General features: G+C 37.5%; 1 long non-coding RNA gene across 1 annotated transcript in view; it reads right to left on the bottom strand.

The window, feature by feature from the left end:
- LOC140505029 (uncharacterized) overlaps positions 1 to 26,526 on the bottom strand; it is a 124,194-nt gene that overhangs the window by 7,354 nt on the left and 90,314 nt on the right. Inside the window, exons 4-5 of the long non-coding RNA XR_011967320.1 lie at positions 23,162 to 23,300; positions 2,331 to 2,511 (exon numbers count right to left, since the gene is read on the bottom strand). This is a non-coding gene — a long non-coding RNA (uncharacterized lncRNA). The remainder of the gene's footprint in view (positions 1 to 2,330; positions 2,512 to 23,161; positions 23,301 to 26,526) is intronic.

Raw genomic sequence — 26,526 nt, 5'->3', positions numbered from 1 at the left:
CTCTCTCTGTCTCTCTCTGTCTCTGTCTCTGTCTCTCTCTCTCCTTGTGACCATGTTAAAGCAAAGAGCACAAAAAGTACTTCTCTCTCCTAGTCAACAGCAGCCATGTTTCCCTACTTTCCTCATCCCACCTTCTCTATCTTTTCTGGTGACTACATCTGGTCCATCCCCTCCGGCTGGTACAACAGCTGCTTCCATCTGCCTGCTAGGCTCAGTGGACTCCTATCAAAGTGCCTCCTCCCTGAAAGGACAAGAACAGCTATTCTTTTGGAATTCAATTCCATTTCTACATGCAGGTATGTTTGAATATATAGCTCTTTGAGGTTATTGTTAAGAATTACGACTTCAATTTATGAATTTGACTTTGATGGATTGGCGTGTTTGTGCTAAGCTAGATATTTGTGCTAAGATATTTTCTGAGAATTCCAAGTACTTGCAACTTCATATTAAATTCATCTCTCCCTCTCTCTTGAGCAATGTTGTCTCTGTTTATTATTGTGTTCAGCCAGTGAGCATCCTTTTTGTACCACTACTAAGATTTCCCAGGAATTGTTCGATGAAAAGTTGGAGTCATTTCTTTCTGAAATTCCTTTCTACAGCATACTTGTTAACTATCTAACTTTTCTTGCTATGAATTAAGGGCTTATTAAATTAGCACCAGTATGACATACTGGATAAAGTGTTATCCTTGGAACCAAGATATGGATTCAAGTCCAGTATCTCACACAAAACAACTGAATGACCTAGGGTAAAGCACTTAACTTCTCAGTAGTCTAGACAATTCTCTAAGACAATAAGTTGAAAAGAAGGTACCAAATTGCACTAGCAGAGGGCCATTCCTCACTGAGGGGTTCCCTATGGTGATGAAAACACAGGTCCATCCACTATCCCTATCTCTAAATCAGGGTAGGATATGAGAAAACCATAGACTCCTCTAGTGGAATCAGGTACTTACTACTTGTATGACCTAGGAAGTCACTTAACCTCTATGGACCTGTTTCCTTATATGTAAAAATGAAGCCATTAAACTATATATTCTTTATGGTTTCCAACTTTTTCTACATTAAATTAGTGTAGGGAATCCCTGGTGAAGAAATGTTCTCTGTTAATGCATAACATCAACTATTCTTCAATTTATAATCTAAGAGAGTTGGAGGTTAAGTGACTTGCTAAAGGTCACACAGTCAGGCTTTACCAATTTATCCATTGTATCACTTACCACATCATCTCTCTATGATCCCTGTTGGTTCTACATCTATGATCCTATGTCTTCAAATGTCCAGCCAAAGACAGGAACTCTCTCTGCAACACACCTGACTGATAGTTATGCAACACCCATTTGAACACATCCAGGGACAGAAAACTCACTACCATGCAAATCCAGCCTGTTCAACTTTTGGACTACTTCCTCTTATACATGGTGTAAACCTCACAATGACCCCAAGGAATCCTCTTAAGTAAGAGCACCACCAAAGATGGCACAACAAAGGGAAGCCAGCAGCAATAGCATGACCCCTCTCTGCCACCTACACTTGAAAGAAGACTTCAAACTTCTGAAGGCTGACAGTGACTCACTCTGGGCCAGAATTCTTAATTGCATTAGCCTTCTGGGTGGGAGATGCTTCTAAGCAGACATACGCTCTTCAGAGTGCCTCACTTCTGTGATGTGCTGCACACTTTGTACTTCTGACTACTGGGAACAGCTCCCAAACTTCAGGAGGGAGATCAGACACTCTCAGTAAAGCTACTGGACTGCCCTTTGCACTCTGAGACACCACATTCTGCTTGCACAAAGGAATGCAACCAGCTTTCCTGATCAAAAGCTTAAACACTGTATTAGATGGCTTGAAATGGGTTTGGGGGGCTTCTGAGAAAAAGAAAATCATTGTGAAGGAAGGTGTCCCAATCATGCTGGACTATTCCAGAGAGGGTTTGAACATTTGTCAGTCACTCCTGGGGTCACTGGTCTACTTTCAGCTAGGCAGGGAGAGTGGAGGAAAGTGAAGGAGACTGACAAGGGGTGGGGAGGGCAGTGGAATGATGGTCCATTACCATGCCAGCTCTGTAGCTAACTGTTGTCCTCTGGTAGTATAACCCAGGATGTCACCAAGCCCTACAAGCCTAGTACAAAAAAATCCTAGTTTCTTCTCCTCCTTGTTCTGCCCCGCAGCTTTAGATTCTGCCAAGGGCCTACCAAATCATCCCACTACCAAAGCAAAGAGAATAGTCTCATATATTTAGAGCTAAAAGGGACCTTAGGTACCATCAAGTCCACCCACTCCTTTCATTTTACAGACTGGGAGATAGGGCGAGAGGAATGAATGACTTACCTAAGGTCATACCAATAGCAGAGGACAGGACCAAGATGTGAACCCAGTTCTCCTAATTCCAAATCCAGGGATGGAGAGATAGATCCCGAGGTGCAGAAGAAGAGGTAGTGAGAGCTTCCCCCATTTGTCTTCTTGGGTCCTTTCCCCTCTGAAGCAAAATCCGGAGGAAAATGGAGGTGACCTTAAATTAGAAAGAGTACATAACAGATTTGCAATTTCATGTGCAATCATCTTTTTTTTTATTATGCTGTTATGGAAATGCTTATTTTATTCCATAAATTAAAAATAAAATAAATAGAAATATATAATAAATATGTTTTATAAATAAATATATTATTTATAAATATAAAAGAAAGAAAGAAAAAGAAAGGGAGAAAGAGTAACCACAAAGGAATGACCCTCCCCACTTCAAACTTCATGAAGTATTTGATTGTACTCCCCTTTTTTACTTTTCATGTATTATGTTATAAGCCTTCTCTATGTCATTTCTCATTTTTCCTCTTCCTCCCTCTCCCTCTGCTCCTTAAAGACTCTTGATTCTTGAGTCACATCCCAAACCAAAAGCCTAGAGGCAACAGAGAATCACTGTACACTTTTAGATTTTTGAATGAGAGGCATTGTCAAGACAACTCATGCAGCTGCACTGGTACTCAGTTCAAAATTCTCAGCACTGAAGAACTGTTCCACCATTGCCACCACTATCACCTCTGTGGTCTTTTCTAGCTCCAAATCTGTGGAGTGTGCATCTAATCATCCATTTTTAGTTTCTCTGCACCTCAGTTTACTCATCTGTAAAATGTGGATAATACCTCCATACAACATCATTATAAGACACAAATGAAATAACATATGTAAAATGCTTTGCAAACTTGACAAAACACTTGTAAAAAATCAGTTGTTGTTAACTGGTATTAGCTACTGTCGCTACTATAGATATTATAGGTATTAGATACTATAGGCTATATAGGTTTTAGCTACTATACCAACTATTATCTATTCAAAGTGATCATAAAATTTTCTAGAAATCTATCTAAAACTGGAATAACCTGCCTTGTGCAATAGAATAGTCTCTGAAAGGCTCCAAACTGTATCTGGGTGACCATCTGTCAGAAATGTCGGAGGAGTGATTCTTGTACCAGGCAGAAGGCTGAACTAGTTAATCCTTAAATTTTTTCCAAATTCTAACATTCTTTGATTCTATGACATTCTTTTCAGGACAAGTAGATGATTTTTCTCTTTAAATAGATTTAGAGATTAAATATTTGTTGACTGAGTGACTGCATCTGTGTCTCTCCTCTCTTCTTGGAACAGCCTGGCAAGCCAAGAGATTCTATTCCAGCCCACATAGCTTCATCTTTCAGCATGTCACTTCTCCATGTCTGAGACATGACCAGGATTAGCTTCACAATTATATACTTCTACTAGACTACAGCAGACTGTAGACTAGGCATCCAGGAGGCCAAGTTTATATTGTATTTAAACAATAGAGCTTCCTTCAGGATTTAGTACAGTTCTGTGTGCTTCATAAATGTACTGGATAAATAATTTTTGAATGGAAATGGTTATAAGATTAATTTTTAAAAAACAACCCTGGGTAATCAAAACTACCCAGGCCCGGATTAACAACAGCCATGGCCATAAATTGCTATTCTGACTTTGTCTTTTCCTTGCCTGAAAAGAACACATTGACCCTCCTCCAAGGACTATACTGAGCTTAAGCTCCAGACTTAACTGGATCATGTTAACATTTTAATGTCAAAGCTAAAACGGAATCTATAAATGAGGACTGAGAAACTATCATGAAAGGCAAATACAAGCCTCTCATTTTCCCTTTGTTCTCATCATTCTTCACTGAGAATCATGGAGTGAATCCTGGAACCTTGGCATTGGAAGGAACTTTAAATGTCATCTAGCCCAAGCCTATACTTGACTGAGAATCTCCTTTATACTATATCTGACAAGAGGCCATGCTACTTATACTTGATAACCTCTAATAATAAAGGTCCTCACCACCTCCAGATGAGGCCTATCCCACTTTGGGGCAGCTCAAGATATTGGGAAGTTTGCTTATTTACATAAAACTAAAATGTGTGCCTTTGTGAATTCTACCCACTTCTCACAGTTCTGCCCTGCAAGGCCAAGTAAAACGAGACTAACTTCCGGTGCATGAGAGACATTGAGACATTTAAAGACAGCTGTTATGGCCCCAGGTGGTCTTCTCTTAGGTATGGTGTGATGACTCTGCAGAATTGCTTCCCAAGACTGATTGGTTCTATCAATTCAATCCAATAAACACTTATTAAGAACCTACTGTCTTGGGGAGGGAGGGATGAGGTGAGGGGTAAGAAGGGGGAGGGAGGGAAAGAAAAAAATCTAGGTTGTATGGTAGTGATTGTGGAATGTAGAAAATAAATTAAAAAATATTGATTTTTTTTTTAAACCTACTATGTTCCAGGTACTATGCTAAGAGCAATATACATTGATTGATCGATTGCATTTATTTGTTGGTTTATGTGAATTTTCAATTATTTTCAGATATCAGTTTTTAATTACCAAAAAGAAAAATGGCTCCTGACCTCAAGGAGTTTACAATCTAATAGGGGAAAACAACACATTAAAGAAGGCAGGAAAGCTAGAGGGAGGAAAAGAGGACGCCAGTAGATACCTGTTGTTCTGTGGAGTTAAAACCAGGCAGGGAAGTAGATACAAAGTGGAGTGAGCTGAGAGTCGATTTCTCCCTGCCATTAAAGAAGGCATTTGAAGGAGTTTGGTACTCCACCCTCTAGCCCTCCAAACAGAGTAGAGATCAGTATGGGGGAGTTGATGTCAATCAGAGCTCAAGTCAGCATCCTGGTGGTAAGTTTAGAAATGATAATTTTATCCTGGGAAGAATATTGTGTTGAAACCAGGCAGTGCAACAGATGCAAAGTGGAATGAGCCATATATTCTGTTAAACTCAGTTTGGTTCAAGAAATGTTGAATTGGACATACCACTACATACATAAACAGATTAGTTGGGGAGGCAACATGGTTTTGTGGTAGGAAAACTGACCCTGAGAAGGATTTACAACTGAATTCTACCAAACATTTAAAGAATAATTAATTTCAATACAATCTAAACTATTGGGAAAAATAGGCAAAGTCCTACCAAATTTCTTTTATAGCACAAATGTGGTGCTGATGCTGAAAACAGGAAGAGCTAAAACAGAGAAAGAAATTATAGACCAGTTTCCCTAATGAATATTGATGCAAAAAATTTAAATACAAATTAACAAAGAGATTACACCTATTTATCAACAGGATAATAAACTATGACCAGATGTTATTTATACCAGGAATGTAGGGTTGGTTCAAAACTAGGAGAACTATCAGCATAAATGACCATATCAATAACAAAACCAACAGAAATCATGTGATTTATCTCAACCAATGCAGGAAAAGCTTTTGAAAAAATACAGCACCCATTCTCAAAATGATAAATAGTATCTATCTAAAACCAGCAAGCATTAACTATAGTGGGGACAAGCTAGAAACCTTCCCAATAAGACCAGGGATGAAACAGGGATGCCAATTGACATCATTGTTATTCAATATTATACTAGAAATTTTAGCTTTAGCAATAAGAGAAGAAAAAGAAATTGAAGGAATTAGAATATCAAGGAGGGGAAAAAATATCACTCTTTGCAGATGATAGAATGGTATACTTAGAGAATCCTAGAGAATTAACTAAAAAAACTTTTTGAAATAATTAACAATTGGGGGCAGAGCCAAGATGGTGGAGTAAAAGCAGGGACTTGCTTGAGCTCTCCCTCGAGCCCTTCCAAACACCTGAAAAAATGATTCTAAACAAATTTGAGAACAGCAGAACTCACAAAATGACACAGTGAAGGAAATTTCTAGCCCAACACAACCTGGAAGGTCAAAAGTCTGAGAGACCAGCATGGCCTGTGGCTTCACAGACCAGGCCTCATTAGACCTAGAGCAGACCTCAGGGGACTGAATCATTGCCAGCTGTGGTGGCTTCCAGCCTTCTTAACCCACAAATTCCAAGGTAAACTTAGAAGGAGCATGGGCCAGGTCAAGACCCAGACCCAAGGTAGTGGTGGTGGTGGCAGCAGCAGTGGCTATTTCCAGAGCTCTCAGCCCAAAGACAGTGGGGAGATCAAATGACTGATCAGAGTGTGTTTTCAGGGATTTCTTTGGTGGCACTAAAGCAGCACTCTCTTGCTTTACCCTTGCTTGGATCTGGATCACAATCCTGGGTGGTGGTCCTAAGGGGAGGAAGAGCACTGGCATGGCAGAGCTTGTGGCAGCAGTGAAGAGGGAATCCTTCTCACAGTTCCAAGGCAGAAAAGAGTGCTTGTGGTCACTCACAGAACAGAGCACACACCAGGAGAGGAGCAAACAACTCTCCTTTGTTGATACCACCTTGGAAGAATTGAAAATTTACAGGTCCCAAGAAATATCTCTGAAAACAGCTATGTAAAACCCCTGAGTCCTGAAACAGTACATTCTCCCATCTGAAAGTGAGACCTACTTAACAAAGTAATTGACTGGAAAAATGAGCAAACAGTGGGAAAAAGCAGACCCTAGTATCTTACTTAGATGACAAGGAAGATCAAAACATACAGTCAGAAGAAGACAACAAAGTAAAACCTCCTATATTCAAAACCTCCAAGAAAAATATGAATTCATCTCAGGCCATGAAAATCAAGTAAGAGAAGTAAAGGAAAAATTGGGTAGAGAAATGAGAGTGATGCAATAAAATCATGAAAAACAAGTCAACAGCTTGCTAAAAGAGATGCAAAAAATGCTGAAGAAAATACTTTAAAAAGCTAAAAAGCAGACTATCCCAAATGGCAAAAGAGGTCCAAAAAGTTAATGAGGAGAAGATGCCTTAAAAAGCAGAACTGGACAAATGGAAGAGGAAGTCCAAAAGCTCACTGAAGAAAATAATTCCTTAAAAATTAAAATAGAGTAAATGGAAGCTAATGACTCTATGAGAAATTAAGACATTAGAACAAAACCAAAAGAATGAAAAAATAGAAGGCAATGTAAAATATCTCACTGGAAAAACAACTGACCTGGAAAATAGATCTAGAAGAGACAATTTAAAAATTATCAGACTACCTGAAAGCCATGATCCAAAAAAAGAGCTTAGACATCATCGTTCAAGAAATTACCAAGGAAAACTCCACTGATATTTTAGAGCTAGATGGTAAAATAGAAACTGAAAGAATCCACTGACCACCTCCTGATAAAGATCCCAAAGGAAAATTCTTAGGAATATTGCAGCCAAATTCCAGAGTTCCCAAGTCAAGGAGAAAAGTTTGCAAGCAGCCAGACAGAAACAATTCAAGTATCGTGGAAACACAATCAGGATAACACAAGATTTAGCAGCTTCTCCATTAAAGGATCAAAGGGCTTAGAATATGATATTCTGGAGGTCAAAGGAGCAAAGATTAAAACCAAGAATCACCTACCCAGCAAAACTGAGTATAGTCCTTCAGAGGGAAAAATGGACATTCAATGAAATAGAGGACTTTCAAACATTCTTGTGAATGAGTCTGGTCTTAAGAAAAGACCAGAGCTGAATAGAAAATTTGACTTTCAAATACATGCCTCAAGAGAAGCATGTAAAGATAAACAGGAAAGAGAAATCATAGGAGACTTATCAAAGTCGAACTGTTTATAGTCATATATGGAAAGATAATATTTGTAACTCATGAGACCTTTCTCAGTATTAAGGTAGTTGAAGAGAATATATGTATATGTATATATGTGTGTGTGTGTATACATATACACAGAGGACATAGGGTGAGTTGAATATGAAGGGATAATATCTAAAGAAAAGTGAAAGGGTGAGAGAGGAATGGACTGGGAGAAGGAGAAAGGGAGTGGTAGAATGGGGTAAATTATTTCACATAAAAGAGGCAAGAAAAAAGCTTTTTCAATGGAGGGGAAGAGGGAGGAGGTGAGAAGGAATGAGTGAACCTTACTCTCATCAAATTTAGCTTAAGCAGAGAACAACATACACACCCAATTGAGTATGAAACTCTATCTCACCTTACAGGAAGGAAGAGGGGAAGGAGATAAAAGAGGAAGGGATGACAGAAGGGAGGGCAGATTGGGGGAAGGGATAATTAGAATCAAACACTTTTGAAGAGGGACAGAGTCAAAGGATAGAATAGAATAAATGGAGGGGTGGGATAGTATAGAGGAAAATATAGTCTTTTCACAACATGACTATTATGCAAGTGTTTTGCACAACTACACAGGTATAACTAACTTATTTGGAATTACTTGCCTTCTCATTGAGGGTGGATGGGGATGGAGGAAGGGAAATAATTTGGAACTCAAAGTTTTAAAAACGAATGTTAAAAATTGTTTTTCCATGCAATTGGGAAATATACAAGCAAAGCCTAACAGGGAAATAGAAGGAAAGGGGGATAAGAGAAGCAGGGAGTGATAGAAGGGAGGCAGATTGGGGGAAGAGAGTAAACAGAATGTATGCCATGTTAGGGTGGAGGAGGGGAGAGATGAGAAGAAAATTTGGAACTCAAATTCTTGTTGTGGAGGTGAATGTTAAAAACCTAAAAATTAATTAATAAATAAAAAGAAAAAAGAAAAAACTAAGAACTTTAGCAAAGTCTCAGGATACAAAATAAACTCACATAAATTATCAACATTTCCGTATGTTACCAATAAAGCTCAGCGTCAAGACATAGAAAGAGAAATTTCATTTAAAATAACTATAGATAATAAAAAACATTTGGGAGTCTAACTGCCAACTCAAACCCAGGAACTATATGAACATAATTACAAAACACTTTTCACGCAAATAAAATTAGGTCTAAACAAGTAGAAAAATATCAATTGTTCACGGGTAAGCTGAGCTTACATAATAAAGATGACAATTCTACCTCAATTGATTTACTTATTCAGCATCATATCAATCAAACTATCGAAATATTATTTTATAGAGCTAGAAAAAATAGTAGCAAAATTCATCTGGAAAGACAAATGGTCAAGAATATCAAGGGAATTAATGAAAAAAATGCAAAGGAAGGTGGCCTACCCATACCAGATTTAAAACTATATTATGAAGTGGCAATCATCAAAACCATTTGGTACTAGCTAAGGAATAAAGTGGTAGATCAGTTAAGTAGATTAGACACACAAGAAACAGTTGTAAATGACTATAGTAATCTACTGTTTGATAAACCCCAAGACTCCAGCTTCTGGGATAAGAAGTCATTATTTCCCAAAATATCTAGGAAAACTGGGAAAGAATATGGCAGAAACTAAGCATAGACCCACATCTCACACTGTATACCAAGATAAGATCAAAATAGGTACATGATTAAACATAAAGGAAAACAAATCAGGAGAGCAAGGAATAGTTTACCTGTCAGCTCCATGGAGAAGGGAAAAATTTATGACCAAGAAAGAGATGGAGAACATTATGAAATGTAAATTGGATGATTTTTATTAAATTACATTAAAAAATGTTTTGCACAAACAAAACCAATGCAACCAAGATAAGAAGGAAAGCAGAAAGCTGGGAAACAATTCTTATAGCATGAGTCTCTGATAAAGGGCTCATTTCTAAAATATATAGAGAACTGAGTCAAGAATAGAAGTCATTTCCCAATTGTTAAATGGTCAAAGGATATGAACAGGTAGTTTTCAGATGAAGAAATTAAATCTATAGTAATAGGAAAAAATGTGCTGAATCACTATTGATCAGAGAAATGCAAATTAAAACAACTCTTAGGTACTGCCTCACACCTATCAGATTGGCTAATATAACAGAAAAGGAAAATGATAAATTTTGGAGAAGATGTGGGAAAATTGAGACACTAATGCATTATTGGTGTATTTGTGAACTAATCCAGCCTTTCTGTTGTTGTGTTTCTCCTTCATTTTCAAAGAAGACCATGACATCAGAGAAATGATGATGTGACTTGCACTTGATTTTGATTTGAGTGAGGGAGGGCTGTGCAAGGTCACTAGCCTCACTTTTTCCTCCTGAGCCATCTGGATCCAGTGACCAGATATTCATCAGGATGACTGGAGAGGACCCAAGATGCAATGGGAGGCCTTGGTCTTTTCACGTACTCACCTATGGGGAGGTAACGCCCATTGGGTGAATAGGCCTCTTTAAGAAGTGATCAGGGAATGGCCCTTTTAATGAGCAAAAGAAAAAAACAACTAAAGCAAACTGGGAGGGAAACATAAGCTTTTACCATTGATAATCACTTGAAGTCAGCCATTAAGTGCACTCTGAAGGCCACAGGTTCAACAACAATAGATCGCTGCCCATAATGGGTAACTTGTCCAAGATTACATAACTAAAGTAGGATTCAAACTCACATATTCCTGACTCCAGGACCAGCACTCCAGTCAATAAGTCATGCTGATTCTAGGTCTTTTCACTGCATAGTGAAGAGTAAGTTATTATATCCTTTAAAACTGGTAAGTTGATTTTTCCGCTATAAACCCAGTAGGCATAAGTAGCTCTCACCTATTAGAATATAAGTTCCTTGAGGGCAGGGACCATCTCCTCTTGATTTCTCTGTGCTTGGCCCATTGCTGCTAGTGCTGAATACTTTTCATTCCATCCTTCATACCAGCAGTAAGCCCCAACACTGGAATTCAAACTTGGGTTTTATGATTTCAGATTTCACATTCTTTTCATTACAATGTACTGCAGCCTTTACCCTTCTACTCTTTGGTTATTCAGTTGTTTCAGTCTTGTCTGACTCTTTGTGACCGATTTGGGGGTCCATCTCATTTTACAGATGAGGAAAAGCAGGGTTAAGTGACTTGTCCAGGGTCATAGGGCTAATAAGTGTCTAAGGCCAAGAAGACAAGTCTTCTGATTTCAATCTCAGCCTTCTAACACCTGTGCTTTTAATAAACTTCCCATCCCTCTCCCTTTTACTTCTCTTTCCTTCTTTATTTTTCTATTATGGCAGTAAAAAATAGCTTCAACACCTATTTGTGGTACTCAAATGAGATAATGACTGTGAGCACTTCGTGAAACTTATAACACAATATAAATGTGACTCATTTTTTTCACTAATCCTAACCATCCCCTCCAACACTCCCTCCCATCCCTCCCCCCAACTCCAGCATTACACAACACTAATAGCATCTATAAGGATTGGTGATCCCAACAAATATTCAAGGTCCACTGGGTTTTACCACTGTCACCAATTGTTACCAATATTTAAAGCTAACTTCGAAACAAAGCTATGATGAAAGGATTTTTCTGGCCAAGTAAATTGAACCTTGGGCCTCCCTCCCTATGCCTCCTCCCACCTCCCAGTTGCTACTTGATGTGCAATGATCAGGGATTTATTCCTTTAATTAGATGTTGGCAGATAATGTCAAAGTTTTAAGTTATTCTCACTCCTCCAGTTATTTCCAACTGAGTGTCAACTAAGCAATTTGAAACTATACCTAAAGGGCAATCAAACTGTGCATATCCTTGGTCCAGCATAACACCACTAGGGCAGAGGGGATCTCCAATCATCCTGATCTGTTTCTTGCCACTGGACCTACATGACTCTAGAGGATAAAGTGAGGCTGGTAACCTTGCACAGCCCTCCCTCACTTAAATCCATTCACTTGTAAGTCATGGCATCACATTCCTGATGTCATGGTTCTCTTCGAGAATGAACAAACAACAAGAATCGCTACAAGGTCTGTATCCCAAAGGGATCATTAAAGAAGGAAAAGGACTTATATGTACAAAAATGTTTAAAGCAGCTCTTTTTGTGGTGGCAAATAACTGGAAATTAAGGGAATGCCCATCAGTTGGGGAATGGCTAAGCAAATTGTTATATATGAATGTAATGGAATGCTATTGTGCTATAAGAAATGATGAGCAGGTGGATTTCGGTAAAACCTGAAAAGACTTATATGAACTGATGTTGAGTGAAGTGAGTAGAACCAGCAGAACATTGTACACAGTAATAGTAACACTGGGCAATGATCAACTATGATTGAGTTAGCTCTTCTCAGCAATGCAATGATCTAAGAAAATTCCAAAAGACTCATGAAGGAAATTCTATCCACACTGAGAGAAAGAACTATGGAGTCTGAATGCAGACCAAAGCATATTGTTTCTACTTTCTTTTTTTGTTTTTGTCCCTTTTCCCTTTTGTTCTGTTTCTTCTTCCACAGCATGACTGACATGGAAATATGCTTCCATGGTTGTACATGTGTATAATCTATATCAGATGGCTTGCTGTCTTGGGGAGGGAGAAAGAAAAATTTAGAACCCAAAACCTTATAAAAATAAATGTCTTTGCATGTAAATGGAAAAAAATAAAATACTATTTTAAGAAATAAATAAATAATATACCAAAAAACAGAAAACCATCTCTGAAGTCAGAGCCCCTACCCTCAAATCCTACTTCTGATGACTATAAACTATGTGACTTTGGGCAAGTTTCCTCATATGTCAAAGGATGAGGTTGTTCCTCTGGGTCCCTTTCAGCCCTGTATCCTATAATTTTATTAATAAGTACATCATTTGAGGAAGGTAAGAGCACTCATTCACAACAGGGAGGTTAAGAACAGTATCCTGGAAGACATGGGCATGAGTAAGTGAGGAGAAACTCATGGAGGACAACCCATAGGGAAGCACAGCAGAAAGAAATGAAATGTTAAGATACTACCTGATAGGATAGATTGATAAGAATGTAGTGGACATGAAGCAAAATCATGTGAAATAAGTCTGAAAAGGTATGTTGGTGCCAGACTGTGAAAGACTTCAAATGCCATGGTGATGACTTTGCATTGTATCCTAAAGACAATAGTAAGTCACTGAAGATTTCTGAGAAAAGGAATTGTACTTGAGATAGGGTATCAGGGCTATACTTAAGAAAGAGTATTATTATTGCTGCTGTGGAAAGATGGGTTGGAAAAGGGAGAGAGTGGGGGAAGGGAGATCAGTTAGGAAGTCATTGCAATAGTCTAAGTAAAAGACCAAAAGGTAAAATCCTGTGCTAAAACTCAAACAATCTTCTACAACAGTAGAATATTTTATCATCTTTATCAAATATATTAATGGGCATTTCCAAGTTTGAAAAAAACAGGAGTTCTGTGTTATTAAAACTCATTGTCTAAACCAGCCAATGTCAACATTAATCAGCTTATCTTAACATTATCAAGAAAAGTTGGGGAATGATGGAAGACTTTCACTACTGATAAGCTCACAAAAGGTAACTGAAAGGAAAAGAAAGAAACTAAGAAAAATGAGAACAAGCTGGAATTGAAGGAACTTGACCTTTGCCTCTAACTTCCAGTCTCCAATGCCCAAGTAGCAATAGTATCACTGGGAAAGACATGAGTCCTCGCTTTTAGAGAATTATCTACTTTGCAGCTGACAAAGTAATTTATATTTATTTATATTTATCTAGAACATAAACTCATACTGCTACAATTGTCATCTGGGTTTTGATTACTTTCTCTTGATTATTCATAAAAACCTCTGTGACTCTACAAAAATTAACACTAAAGTTGAGGTTGGAATCACAGCTATAACCATAGATACAATCTGGGAGCTGAAAGAAACCTTAGAGATCATTCATTCTACTCCTACTCTGCCTCCATTGCAGGAATGAGGAAAATGAAGTCAGAGGTAAGGTGACTTTTTCAGGATCAAATAGCGGCAGATCCAGGATTAGAATCCCTGCCTTTAAATTCCCAGCACAGTGTATTTTTCCAAGATAAGATGCTAGTTTTCATTGTATTCTTTCAGCTCTGAATTCTCCCATACAACAGCACCATGCATGTAATACTTTGTGGCCTATAGGCCCCTGTAAGTTTTTCCAAGTTCCTTGCCAGCTATGTAGACATGTTAAGTATGATGGTTTTGAAAATGGTGCCCATTACAATACACCGAAAGTCACCAGTCTACAACATCATTCACAATATAGGACATTCTTAGGAAGAACTTGTTCACCAAAGCACAGAATTCTAGAATTTGGTAGGATCATCCCTTCAAGAAGGATAGGAAGTAATCTTGGGACAAATTTGTTTTACCATGCACTTTCAAAGCTGGTAGTGAATGCCCATGATCAGTTTCCCCCATGAGGTTGTATACATTGGAAATATAAGTAAGTTCATATGAAATTGAATAAATTTAATGATGCAGTGAGTTGAATTCTGCACTTGACCTCAAAAAGACCTTATTTAGAAATCTATATAGAGTTGGGAAAGTAGAAAGAAAAAAGGGGACCTAGGCTAAAATCCTAGCTTTGCCACTTACTACCTATGTGTAACTATGGATAAATAAATCATTTAATTTCTATGGACCACACTGTTTCTTCATCTATAAAATGAAGGAGTTGGACTAGTTTCCTTCTAAGATCTTTTCTAGCACTAAATCTGTAATTCTGGGATCCTCAGGATTCATTTTTAATCTTTCTAAGCCTCAGTTTACTCATCTGTACAATGGGGATAATAATACCTACACACACACACACACACACACACACACACACACACACACACACACACAGTATTGTGTGAGACCCAAATAAAATAGTGTGAATAAAGCACCTTACTATGTGTAAATGTCAGTTACACTACTGACTGATATTAACTCCTTTTGTTAAGTACCTGAGAAATACCAATGACTGTTTATCGCAGATGAGGAAGAGGAACTTTCTAACAACGAAACCAATCTAAAACTGGAATAAGCTGCCTCATGCAACAGCCAAGTCTCTCTCACTGAAAAGGTTCAAACGAAATCTGGAGGAACTATCTGTCTGTAATGTTGCAGGAGTGATTCCTGCACTGTACAGAAGTTTGGACTAGTTACTCCTTAAATTCTTTAAGAGTCTCTGGTTCTACAACTTTCTTTGCAGAAAAGAACAGATTATTTGCACATTAAATAGACTTAGAGAAGTACCATACCTCTCCCACTGACACACCAAAACACACACATGCACACACTTAAGGTGTTAACAACTGCTGGTCTTTAATTCTGGCAACGATAATAAAACACTATAACAGCTTCCTGTTCTTCCTAGACATAACTTTAGCCAGTGTTTAGACTTCAGTCATAATACATTTTCTAAGATGCTCACTGTGGAACCCAGCACTCGATATTTCATGAGACCACTCTGATACCATCTGTTAATGCCAAACAATCCTAAAATAGTCCTTGTGCTGAGATACTATAGGAAATGAAGTCTTTACAGCTTTGAAAATGTCATAAGAAGAGAATCAAGTGAATAAAATTATTGCCTTAATGCCTCATGAGTTCAGTAACATTGACAAAGATATCGTTGCTATCTTCCTGCTGTACATGAAATAGAGAAATGTCCACCTGTTTTCCCTTTAGCTATAGACATGCATATGACTTCATTGGCAATGGAAATTCCCAAGCAAGTATTCTCCATATGACAATGGCACCTTTATGTCATGATCGTGAAGTAGCTGTGTGGTGTGAAAGAAAAAGAATAAGAAAGAAACAGGAAAAAGGAAGCCAAAAGACTTTTTTGAATTGCAAAGTTTAGTCTACCATTGACCAGCTACGTGACTTTGGAGAGATACTTGGCCTCTCTGTTCCTCAGTTTCTTCAACTTTCAAATGAGGGAGTTGGACTGGAAAGGTAGTTAAGATTTCTTCTAGCACTAACATTCTCTGAATCTACTCAAGACAAAGCTGTGGAAGCAGATAAAATGATGTCCATGCTCAACTCAGCTGAAAATCTCTGAAACCAATGAGAAAATTAGCTCGAAATAAAGTTGGCAGACATGCTTCCACAGAGTCATGTCAAGCAATTTGTAATATACTAGCACATTGTATCTGCAAAATACTTCTAACTTTTCAAGGCACTTTAACAATGAACACTTTTTTGCATGCATGACAGCCCTATGAGATAGGAGGCAGTTAGACATCTCCCTAAAGGCAGTGTTGAACTTGGAGCCAGACAGACCTAATTTCAAATCTTAGCTCAGACTCTTACTAGCTGTATGGCCCCAGGAAAGTCACTTGATCTCCCTCCACTTCCGTTTTCTCATCTGTGAAATAGGAATAATAATAGCACCCACCTTCCAGGGGGTTATTTTGAAGATAAAAAGTTGTTTTTGTTGGTCAGTCTTCTCAATCATGTACAATACTTTGTGACCCTATTTAGGTTTTTTTGGCAAAGATACTGAAGTGGTTTGCCATTTCCTTCTGCAGCTTGTTTTACAGATGAGAAAACTGAGGCAAACAGGGATAAGTGATTTGCCTAGGGTCATACAGCTAGTGAGTATCTTAGTCCAGATTTCAACTCAGAAAGATGAGTCTTCCTGACTTCGGACCTAGCACTCTATCCACTGTACCACCTAGCTGCCCCAGTATGTATAGATACATGTAAATAAATACATGTAAAGTACTTTGCAAACCTTAAAGCCCTCTATAAATACTAGCTATCATTATTATTATTAGGAAGACCAGTCATTGTGTCCATTGTATAGATTAATCATCTCAATAGTGAGTGAGGAGAGTGGCATACGTGAGCCATTAGAATGCAGAAAAAATATTAGAATTTTTATTTACATTATTCTTCATTTAAAATAATAAACTTTACTAATATTTAGTATATGGATTAGCCCTGGTGCCCTTAGTCAGTATGTCAGATGGTCATGTGTCATATATATGCATTAGGTGACCTAAGAGAAGAGTGGTTAATAACAGTGCTAGCCTCCATTCATTTACTTTCAGCATATCACAACATTGCAGTTAACATATGCCCAATTGGGTGGATTTGTAGATTACATCATCTCATTTTGAACTAAACTAAGGCTCACTAAATGAAGATGACTTAAAAGGATTCCTACAAGGAAATTGCAGGTTGAAGAAAATACTAATAATGTGAGCATAAGGAAACAAGAAAGTAACCAGGTTGACATTTCTCCTACAACTCACAAGCTCTTCATCAGCCACATTATGATGCGAAAACAATGATGATCTATCAGATCTTAGAAGAAGATGGTTAGAAAAATTCAAAGTTACTAAGACTATGTTCATTGTGAATTTATATACACTATTAATGCAACTCGTGTTTATTATGTTTGGAGATACTAGTTGACAGTATAAAACTCATTATTTTCAAGGCAGTTGAAAACTATGCTTTTGTTACCAAAAAATGTGTCAACTCTATAAATTCCTACATCAACAAATGTAAAAAATTTGGAAACATAATTTTGTAAACTCCTTTAAAAATTTTCAAATGAAGAGTTTCAACATGTTTTGAACTCATTCACTTAATATATATATATATATATATTAAATGTCTTCTAATTAAGTTGTTTAAAAAAATTGACTGACACAAACGAAGATAGAAATTTACCTGCCAAATTTCAACCAAAATTTTAGCATCGTTGGTAAATGGGATTAATAAATGGTTACCATAATTTATTAAATGTAACCAATGATGATCTTCTTTCATTTATATCTATATATCTTCACAACATATCTTTTTCCGCTATGGCTGCCCATTAAAAATAATAGTGAAATAAACTAAACTTACAGTCAGAACTTCAAATTGCTGTGTCACAGTTACACCAAAATTTTCAAAAATTATGAAGAATATTTAATCACATCGCTCTCCCTACAACAATAATTTTAATGAGAAGAAAGGGGATTGTAGCATTAATACACTAAAAATTATTCTTAAAATATTCTTTATTTCACCTTTGTTTCATCCTTTTTAACTTCTATTTGTAATACACATAATAGGCTAACAGAGTAATATGTGTAAATAATTTATAAATAAACATAAATGTATTGGGGTACAGACTCAATAAATGTACTAATAGCAGTTCATAATCAAAAAAGTTTGAAGACCACATATATATGTGGAAACTGAGGCACACAAATAATAAGCAATTCCTGTAGGATCACTGCATAATAATGGCAAAGATGAAACTAGAATTCTAATTTCTGAATTCCTAAACCCACTGTTCTTTCCATTGTATTCTCTGATGAGTTGGTAGGTTAAGAAATGAGATGCAGGAATTATGCTTACTAACACCAGCTTTGGGGTCTGAGCCTTCCTGACTGAAGGCACAGGGAAGAAGCTAAATAAATGTATGTATGTACCAGATAATGGAAGGAGGCACTGTTCTCTTCTGAAACTACTCTTTCTAAAGACAGAATAGAGTCCATTATTTTTTCAAATTTTCTTGTACTATTTCTCTTTCATTTCACTTTCCCCATAAACCCATAATTCCATGAATTTGTCCTTCAGAGTACCATCTTGCTCCCCCTACAAAGTCTAGGCAGAATGTCAGCATTGAAATTCTTAAGCACAGGGACCCTTGACTTTATCACATTCTTACCCCTAAATCCTTCTACTCCATAAGTATACAATACATAGCTTTTTATTTTTTGCACCCTTACAATATGATACTCGTCACCATCCAGATGACACAGCTCTCTAACTACTGCAATCTTTAAACTCTCAATAAAACATAATACAGAGATCCCTACTCCCAAGAGAATGTGTTTTTATTATATTATTTTGTATTCCAAAGTGTATGTGTAATTGACATTTTGTTATTTCTTTTTTATATCACCTCATTGCTATTAACTGAGCAGCTGAATTCAGGTATCAGTAGTTATGTCTGGCTTCTGTTCAAATCCAAAATAAGGGATACATTACAAAAAATCTTAAGCTTCAAAAAAAATTTTTTTTGAAGCTCCATATCCTTAGAGACTGAGAAGTAATTACTCGAGTCCCTATGGCTCCAACCTGCAGAGCTCTCTTGACTTCACAGGATCATATATTTAGAGTTGGAAAGGGCCTTGGAGGCTATCAATTCTAAACTCTTCTTTTGACAGATGAGGAAACTAAAGTCCAGCAAGATTAAATAACTTCTTCAGGATCACACAGCTAGTAAGTGTCAGAAGTGTTTCTCTTCCCTCCCCTGGAGGCAACTCCAGATATATCATCCCTAATGGATTCCCCAAACTACACTGTGAAGAATGAGTTTATCTGCCCTATTCCCCATAGAGAGAAACCACCATGTGTTTATGATTAGAACAGATACCAGGACTGAGGGCAAATCCCTGCTGGAGAAAATGGTGCAGGATTCTAATCAGGATCCACATTAGTATAAACCAAAGCCTCATCAAATCAGGAAGCAGAGTTTCTCAGCAGCACCAAAAGCCAAAGAGATGAGGTGGAAGTAGAAATTCAGTAATCGTAGAAGAGATTCCAAACCAAGAATATCAGCCAGCATGGGAGACTTATTGCCAGGAATATCAGCAAAGTAATTTTATCTGATCTAATTTTCCTCCCCAAAGTTTAGATCTTTTCACAACAACAGAATGGAATCTCTGTCCCTACTCAGCTCTGACCCACATGCCACCTTTCATAAACCTGAGGGACCTGAAAGTCCCTTCATTTCTCTGGACACCTGCCTATTTGCCTGTGTTCAGCCCTGTTCCACCCTGGGCATGAGTACTTTACCTATGCACTCTTCCACCAGAAAACAGACTTTCCACACTATCCAAATAACTTTAAAGGGAAAGATCCCAAATAATCCCATGATCTACAAGCCAGAAAATAGTTGCTTTTTGCTAAATCTGAAGTTTTCTTTGGCTAATTAGAATTGTGAAAATTCTCAATTTAATTAATAATGTCTATAAGGCCTTTCAAACTTTACAAATATCTCAATTTATCATATTATAGTCACTCATCTTTGGGATCCTTGTAGCCATGTATCTGATCAACATTTGGAAGGTATCAGGGAAGGCAAAGAGAATGATAACAAAGGACAAATGATCCTTAAAACTAGTACAGTGATAGCTTCTACATTAGGGATAATGGGAATCCAGGAAGACTTGGATGAATTCCACAGCTCCAATGACCAAAAACAACTCCTTTCCTGAACTTTGAAAAAGCATTCTCTAAACTCTGAAATGAGAATTCAATTTCCAGTCTATCTGGGTCAATACTGGATGTCACAGAATTGAAAACAGGAGCAAGCGTCCAATTTTCCCCAGATAAAAACAAACATAGTTCTGATGTGATTTATTTATTTATTTTGCCTATGCACTGTGAAATGTTTTCTGGAGCTACAGTTGATAGCATCAGGAACCATTTTATCTGGGTTTGTAGCATTCATTCCTACTTTTCTTCAATTCACCTTTATGATGACATAACCCTTCTTTATTGGTAGTGGAAATTGATTATGTCCACGTCTATATATAGGCAAATATTGAAGGGGTGTCCAACAAGCATTTATTAAACACCTATTATGTGCCAGACAGAGTACTAAGGACTTCAGATAGATAGTAAGGCAATATGAAAACAATTAAATACAAACAAGACTTTATATGCAAGATAAATTGTAGATAATCAACAGAGGGAAGGAACTAACATTAAAGAGAACCAGGAAAGCTTCTTGCAAAAGCTGGAATTTAAGTCAAAATTTGAAGAAATTCAGGAGACATAGATGAGGAGTGAAAGTGAAGATAATGAAAATGCCCTGAGTTCAGAGATAAAATGTCTTGTTCAAGGTACAGCAAGGAGACTAGTGTCACTAAAACACAGAAGATATAGAGGACTAAGTATATAAAGTATAAGAAGGTATAAGAAGACTGGAAAGTTAGGGAGGGAGACAGTGATGAAAGACTTTAAAAGGCAAAAAAGAAAACAAAAAAAGGATTTTATATTTGATCCTAAAGGAAATACAGAGGAGCCACTGAAATTCATTGAATGGGGGGAGGTGATGGGTTCAGATCTGCACTTTAGGAAGATCACTCTCATGAGCAGAAGACTGACTGCAGTGGGAAGAGGCTTGAGACTGGGTGACCAATGAGGGGGTTATCATAATAGTCCAGGTATGTGGTGATAAAGGCAGCAGAGTAGTGGCAGTGTCAGAGAGAAGGTGACATATATGAGAGATGTTACAAAAGTGGAATTAACAGAATTTAAGAACTGTGGGGACTAGGGGAAAGTGAGAGCTTGAGGATAACACCTAGATTTGAAATGTACTTCATGGGGTGAATTTGTAAGGGGGAAGGAAGGATGGAAGAAAGGAAGGAAGGAAGGAAGGAAGGAAGGAAGGAAGGAAGGAAGGAAGGAAGGAAGGAAGGAAGGAAGGAAGGAAGGAAGGAAGGAAGGAAGGAAGGAAGGAGATGGTCATTTCTAGTTTGGTCCCCAGAGGGCAGCTCCTTTTCTGCTCACAGAGGTAGCTGTTTGTGCTTTGTTCTCAAAGAGGACCATGAGATCAGGGAGGCAATGCCATGAAACGCAAGTGAATTGGATTTGAATAAGGGAGGACTGTGAAAAATCACCAGCCTCATTTTCACCTGTGAAGTCTTCTGAGTCCAGTGACCAGATATAGATCAGGACAACTGGAGATGACCTAGAAGTTGACTTCAATATTTCTGTTGAAGACACCACTCTCCTTTGTGTAAATTGTTTCAATCAAACTGGTCTACTTGAACTTTAGCACCCTATCTTTATCTCTGTGCCTTTGTACAGACTTTTTCCATATCTGGAATGTTCTCTCTCTTCACCTCCCGTGCTTAGAATTCTTCTTCCAGGCTCAGCTCATGCTCTACCTCCCACAGGAAGCCTTTCCAGAGTTTTCTTGTAGTTAGTACTCTATCCTTGATCAAATTATCTTGAATTTGCTTTTATGTTTACACATTGTATTCCCCTCCCCCCACAGCTCTGAATTACGTAAAGTCCTAGAGGAGTTTATGCTTAAGTTTATGCTCAGCTTAAGGGCAAGCTCAGTCATTATAATTAGAGAATCCAATTTGCTTGGGGAGGGGCACATAGTTCTTCCCATTTACACTGTTGCGTTTATTGTACATATTGTCTTTCTGGTTCTTCTTACTTCATTTTACATCAGTTTATATGTCTACCTACCTACTCAAGCTTCTCTTCATTCTTCATAGTCATTATTTCTTACAGAACAATAAGGAGTAGGTTGATGAATTGGAAATCCAGGGTGCTGGAGGATACACCTTGTATACAGTACTGAAGCTTCTGAGCATAAGGGTAGGGATTGGGAAAGAAAGACCATAAGCCAAGTATTAAACTCCTTGAGAAAGGAGAGAGAATGTTGAGGAGGCATCATAATACAAGGTAAGAGTAATGGATCTGAGGTCAGAGGACTTGGGTACAAACTACCTTTCCATTACATCGGTCACATCATTTCACCTCCTGGGTCTCAGTTTCCTCGTCTATAACGTGAGAGCATTGGACAAAATGACCTCTAAGATCCCTTCCAGCTCTAAATCTGTTACCTTGCAGACAATCATTTGTTTTACCATTTTTCTAGTCAGGAAGTGTCTTCTTTGATTCCAGTTCTTTACTACCACCAAAAAAAAAAAAAAAGTACTGCTCTAAATATGTCAGTATATGTAGGACCTTTCTTTCAGTCTTTGATCTCTTTGGTTTATGTGCCTAGCAATGAGATGTCTGGGTTAAAACTTATGGAAATTTTCATCACTTTCTTAGTAAAAATTACAACTGCTTTTCAGAATGGTTCAACCTATGCACAGGAGCAGAACTGTCTAATGGTTACAGACTTGGAGTCTTTAATAGTCCATTAATCCCATAACGACATGAGGGATTGCACATTACCCAATGCTTGATATCTTTCTTAAACACAGAAATACTAGCTAATTACTTACTTAGACTGGTCATCATTACCAATAATATCCCCCATCAAGTCCCTGGCCACAGTTCTATGGTGCAGTGAGAGATGAAGACATAAAGCTGCAATTGCAAGATACAGCAGTATGCTATAAATCATTCCTGACGCAGAGATGGTCTTCTAAGAGAAACTCACTTAGGAACCTGGCCACAGCATTCCAAACACAAATCGTTTCCAAGGGCAATGCAAAGAAGAGGACGGTCAAAAGGAGAGATTGTGGTGTCTAGATTGTTTCCTTCTAATATCAGGCATGGTGATTTCCAGGCAAAGTAGGCTATAAATTGGAAAAAGAAAAAGAAATTAGCACAGTCATCATATTTCCATGGATTCCAGTTATGACCAGTTGGGAAACTCACCATCTGTGTCTGGATAATGATAACAAGAACAATAAAATCTATCACTAATGTAGTGCTTTAAGATTGCAAAGTGTTTCATATATGTTATCTTATTTGATCCACTCTGAACCTGTTTCCTCATCTGTAAAATGAGTAAGTTGGAACAGATGATCTCTAAAGGCTCTTCCATCTCTGATGTTTCATATTTCTATGACTTACACATTATCATATGCTTATGATTAGGCTTGGAAAGTGTCAGTCTGACAAAATAAATCCACTCATAAAGTCAAAGGTAAAATTCAAATGCCAATTTTGTTAGCTATTCTGATCAAATATTTGATGAGGAAGCAAGTTGAAATCATTCATTAAAAAGAGTTTGGGTAGCTATAGAATTTCATTTGTCAAGCATCACCACCCCACCCTGCCCCATCTTCTCTTCCAGAACATAAGAACACAGATTTAGAGCTATAAGGAACCTAATTACGGTTTTTTAATCCAGGGATTCCTAACCATTTTCCACTTGCAACCCCTTCAGCTTTCTTAAACTGAGTCACTACCGCATATGGGGTTACAACCCACAGTTTAATCCACCCATCCTAACTCCTAACTTTGCATATAAGAAAACAGAGAGAGGTTAAATGACTTGACCAAGTTAACACATATAGTAAGAATGCTCCAAATCACTTATTTTAAGAGAAAAACAAAATTATCTTGGGCTTTCATCTCACACATAACAAATTGACAAAGATGACAAATGTTCGGAAATATCAGTGTTGTCAGGGCTGTGGAAAGATGGGTACATTAATACATTGTTGGTGGGGCTATGATTTGGTTCAAACATTCTAGAAGGCAACTAGGAATTAGGAAAAAAAGTGACTACAACCCTTTGACCAAGCTATTACCCTAAGAGATATACACCTCAAGAAAGCCAATGAAAAAAAGATGTCTTATAAATCCAAATATTTATAGGAGCAATTTTTGTAGCAACCAAGTAACAGGAAATAAATAGATGCCCATCATTTGGGGATAGGCTAAACAAACTGAATATCATGAAAGTAATGAAATATTATTATTCTGTACAACATGACAAATATAATGAATACCAAGAATCATGGAATGACATACAACCTGATGCAAAGTGAAGTGACAACTAGAAAACAATATATGCCATCAATATAACAAAATGAATTAAAAGAATTACAACAAAATAATCAAAACAGAAAGAAATTATAATAACCATACTTGACCCCATAGAAAAGGATGAGAAGGCATCTCCTCTTGCTCCTTTGCAGAAGTAGGGAATTATAAGTATGGAACCTCCTTATAATGTCAAACTTTTTCAGTATGTTGATTTTGCCGAACTATATATTTCCCTCTTTTTATTCTTTAATATTATGGATAGTTCAAGGGGAAAAAAGGAAGAGGAGTAAGAGAGAGAGAAGAAAAAGAACAAGAAGGACAAGAACAGGGAAGAAGGAGGAATTCATTGGGAAAGTAAGTGATGTAGAAAAAAAAGTTATCAATAGCATTTTTAAGTAGATAAGTCTTTATTTCAGAGAAGCTTGAGGTCAATGTGAACACTAAGTAGTTTACCAAAGGCAATCCAACCCATTCTCATTGTCGGTTCCACATGTGTGTACTAATGTGCTAGCTGACTGTTCATCCGGTGCATTTCATACTCTGAACTAAAAGCATTCTCATCTATTTGATTTTTCCTGCATTGATAATTAAATCAAAATGAATATCTTTTAGGTGCCTACTGTGGTCAAGACACTGTGCTAAAAACCCTGAGGGAGGTGAAAAGGAAAATAAAATGTAATCTTTTGCCTTCAAAGAGTCCATAGACTAACAGGAGAAGGGGAAGATGAACAAAAAATATTTGGCAGAGTTAATAATAGAAAATATGGCACAGAGATGTAGGGACTTCAGAGGAAGAAAGAGAATCAGGAACAAGATGAGAACTGCCCCTCCCAAAAAAGGACACTGAAATTTTGTAGGTTAGAGGGCTTTCACATAATTTTGTGATAGTTCATAAATTTCTTAAGCCACAATTCTGTCCGGCATGAAACTCCTCAATGGGGTTTCAATAATCTCGCATTCTTGATTCCTGGATGCAAACCCTGTTTATTTTTGCTCATCTTGACCTTGTTGCATTGCCTGGTTTGGCTTCAATGACTCCTCTATGGGAATTTCTGGGCACCATAACCTTAGGCCACTACTTGACAATATTGAGAACAAATGAATTTTCACTAGTCTTTGAAAAATAATCCCTTTTACTTTTTGTACATCTGCATTTGGTTCCAGAATTTTCATTTCCACACATTATAGGCTTATGTCACAAGGCCAAGAGGTCCCATGGTAACTCAGGTTTCAGCTTACAAACAATTTGCTTATAAGCTCCTTGAGGACCATCTTGCTCCCAAAGTGCCTACTAAATCTTTAATTGTTAACCAATTGGTTGTTCTCAACTATTCCCACACTTGACCTAGCTCCTCTGATAGAAAGGGGACATGAGAAAGTCACACTTCAAAGTCCTTCTTTACACTTCTAATAGGAGACCCAGTTCATCTTGATCTCTTCAACTCCCATGATCTGCACTTTTATCCTCTCCAAATACGCACAAGGATGGCCATAACCTCATTTTATCCTCACCCATGTGTTCCACCTCTACAATTAATAACTTTTAATTCCTTGATTTGACCATCACCTCAGAGACTTGCATCAATCCCTATCTCTTTCCTTCTAAAGCTATGCCTCATCCCCTTGGCCACCTGTAGTCTTTCAACCTCTCCCTTCTTTTCAAGGTTACCACCTCTTCTCTACCTCACTTTCTTCTTTTTGAAATCTTATCCCAATTATGAACCCATTTGAATTTATTGTCCTTTATCTTTGAGTCTTTTTCCCCCTTGTCCTTTCCTTTCTGTTCCCATGGGTTCAATTATAATCTCTATGCAGATAATTCTAAGACCTAAATATCCAGCCCTAGTTTGTCTCCTTATCTCCAGTCTCGCATCACCAACTACCTTCTGGATATCTCAAATTGAATGTCCTGGAAGCATTTCAAATTCAATATGTCCAAAACATCTCATTATCTTTCCTCTGAAACTCTCCCCTCTTCCCAGCTTTCTGATTATTGTCAAGGGCATCCCCATCCTTCCAATCACT

The sequence above is a fragment of the Notamacropus eugenii genome, chromosome 5, assembly GCF_028372415.1.
Source record: "Notamacropus eugenii isolate mMacEug1 chromosome 5, mMacEug1.pri_v2, whole genome shotgun sequence".
In the NCBI taxonomy this organism is placed as follows: domain Eukaryota; kingdom Metazoa; phylum Chordata; class Mammalia; order Diprotodontia; family Macropodidae; genus Notamacropus; species Notamacropus eugenii.
The sequence above is the reverse complement of the archived record's forward strand: the minus strand, read 5'-3'. Positions and strand labels throughout refer to the sequence as shown.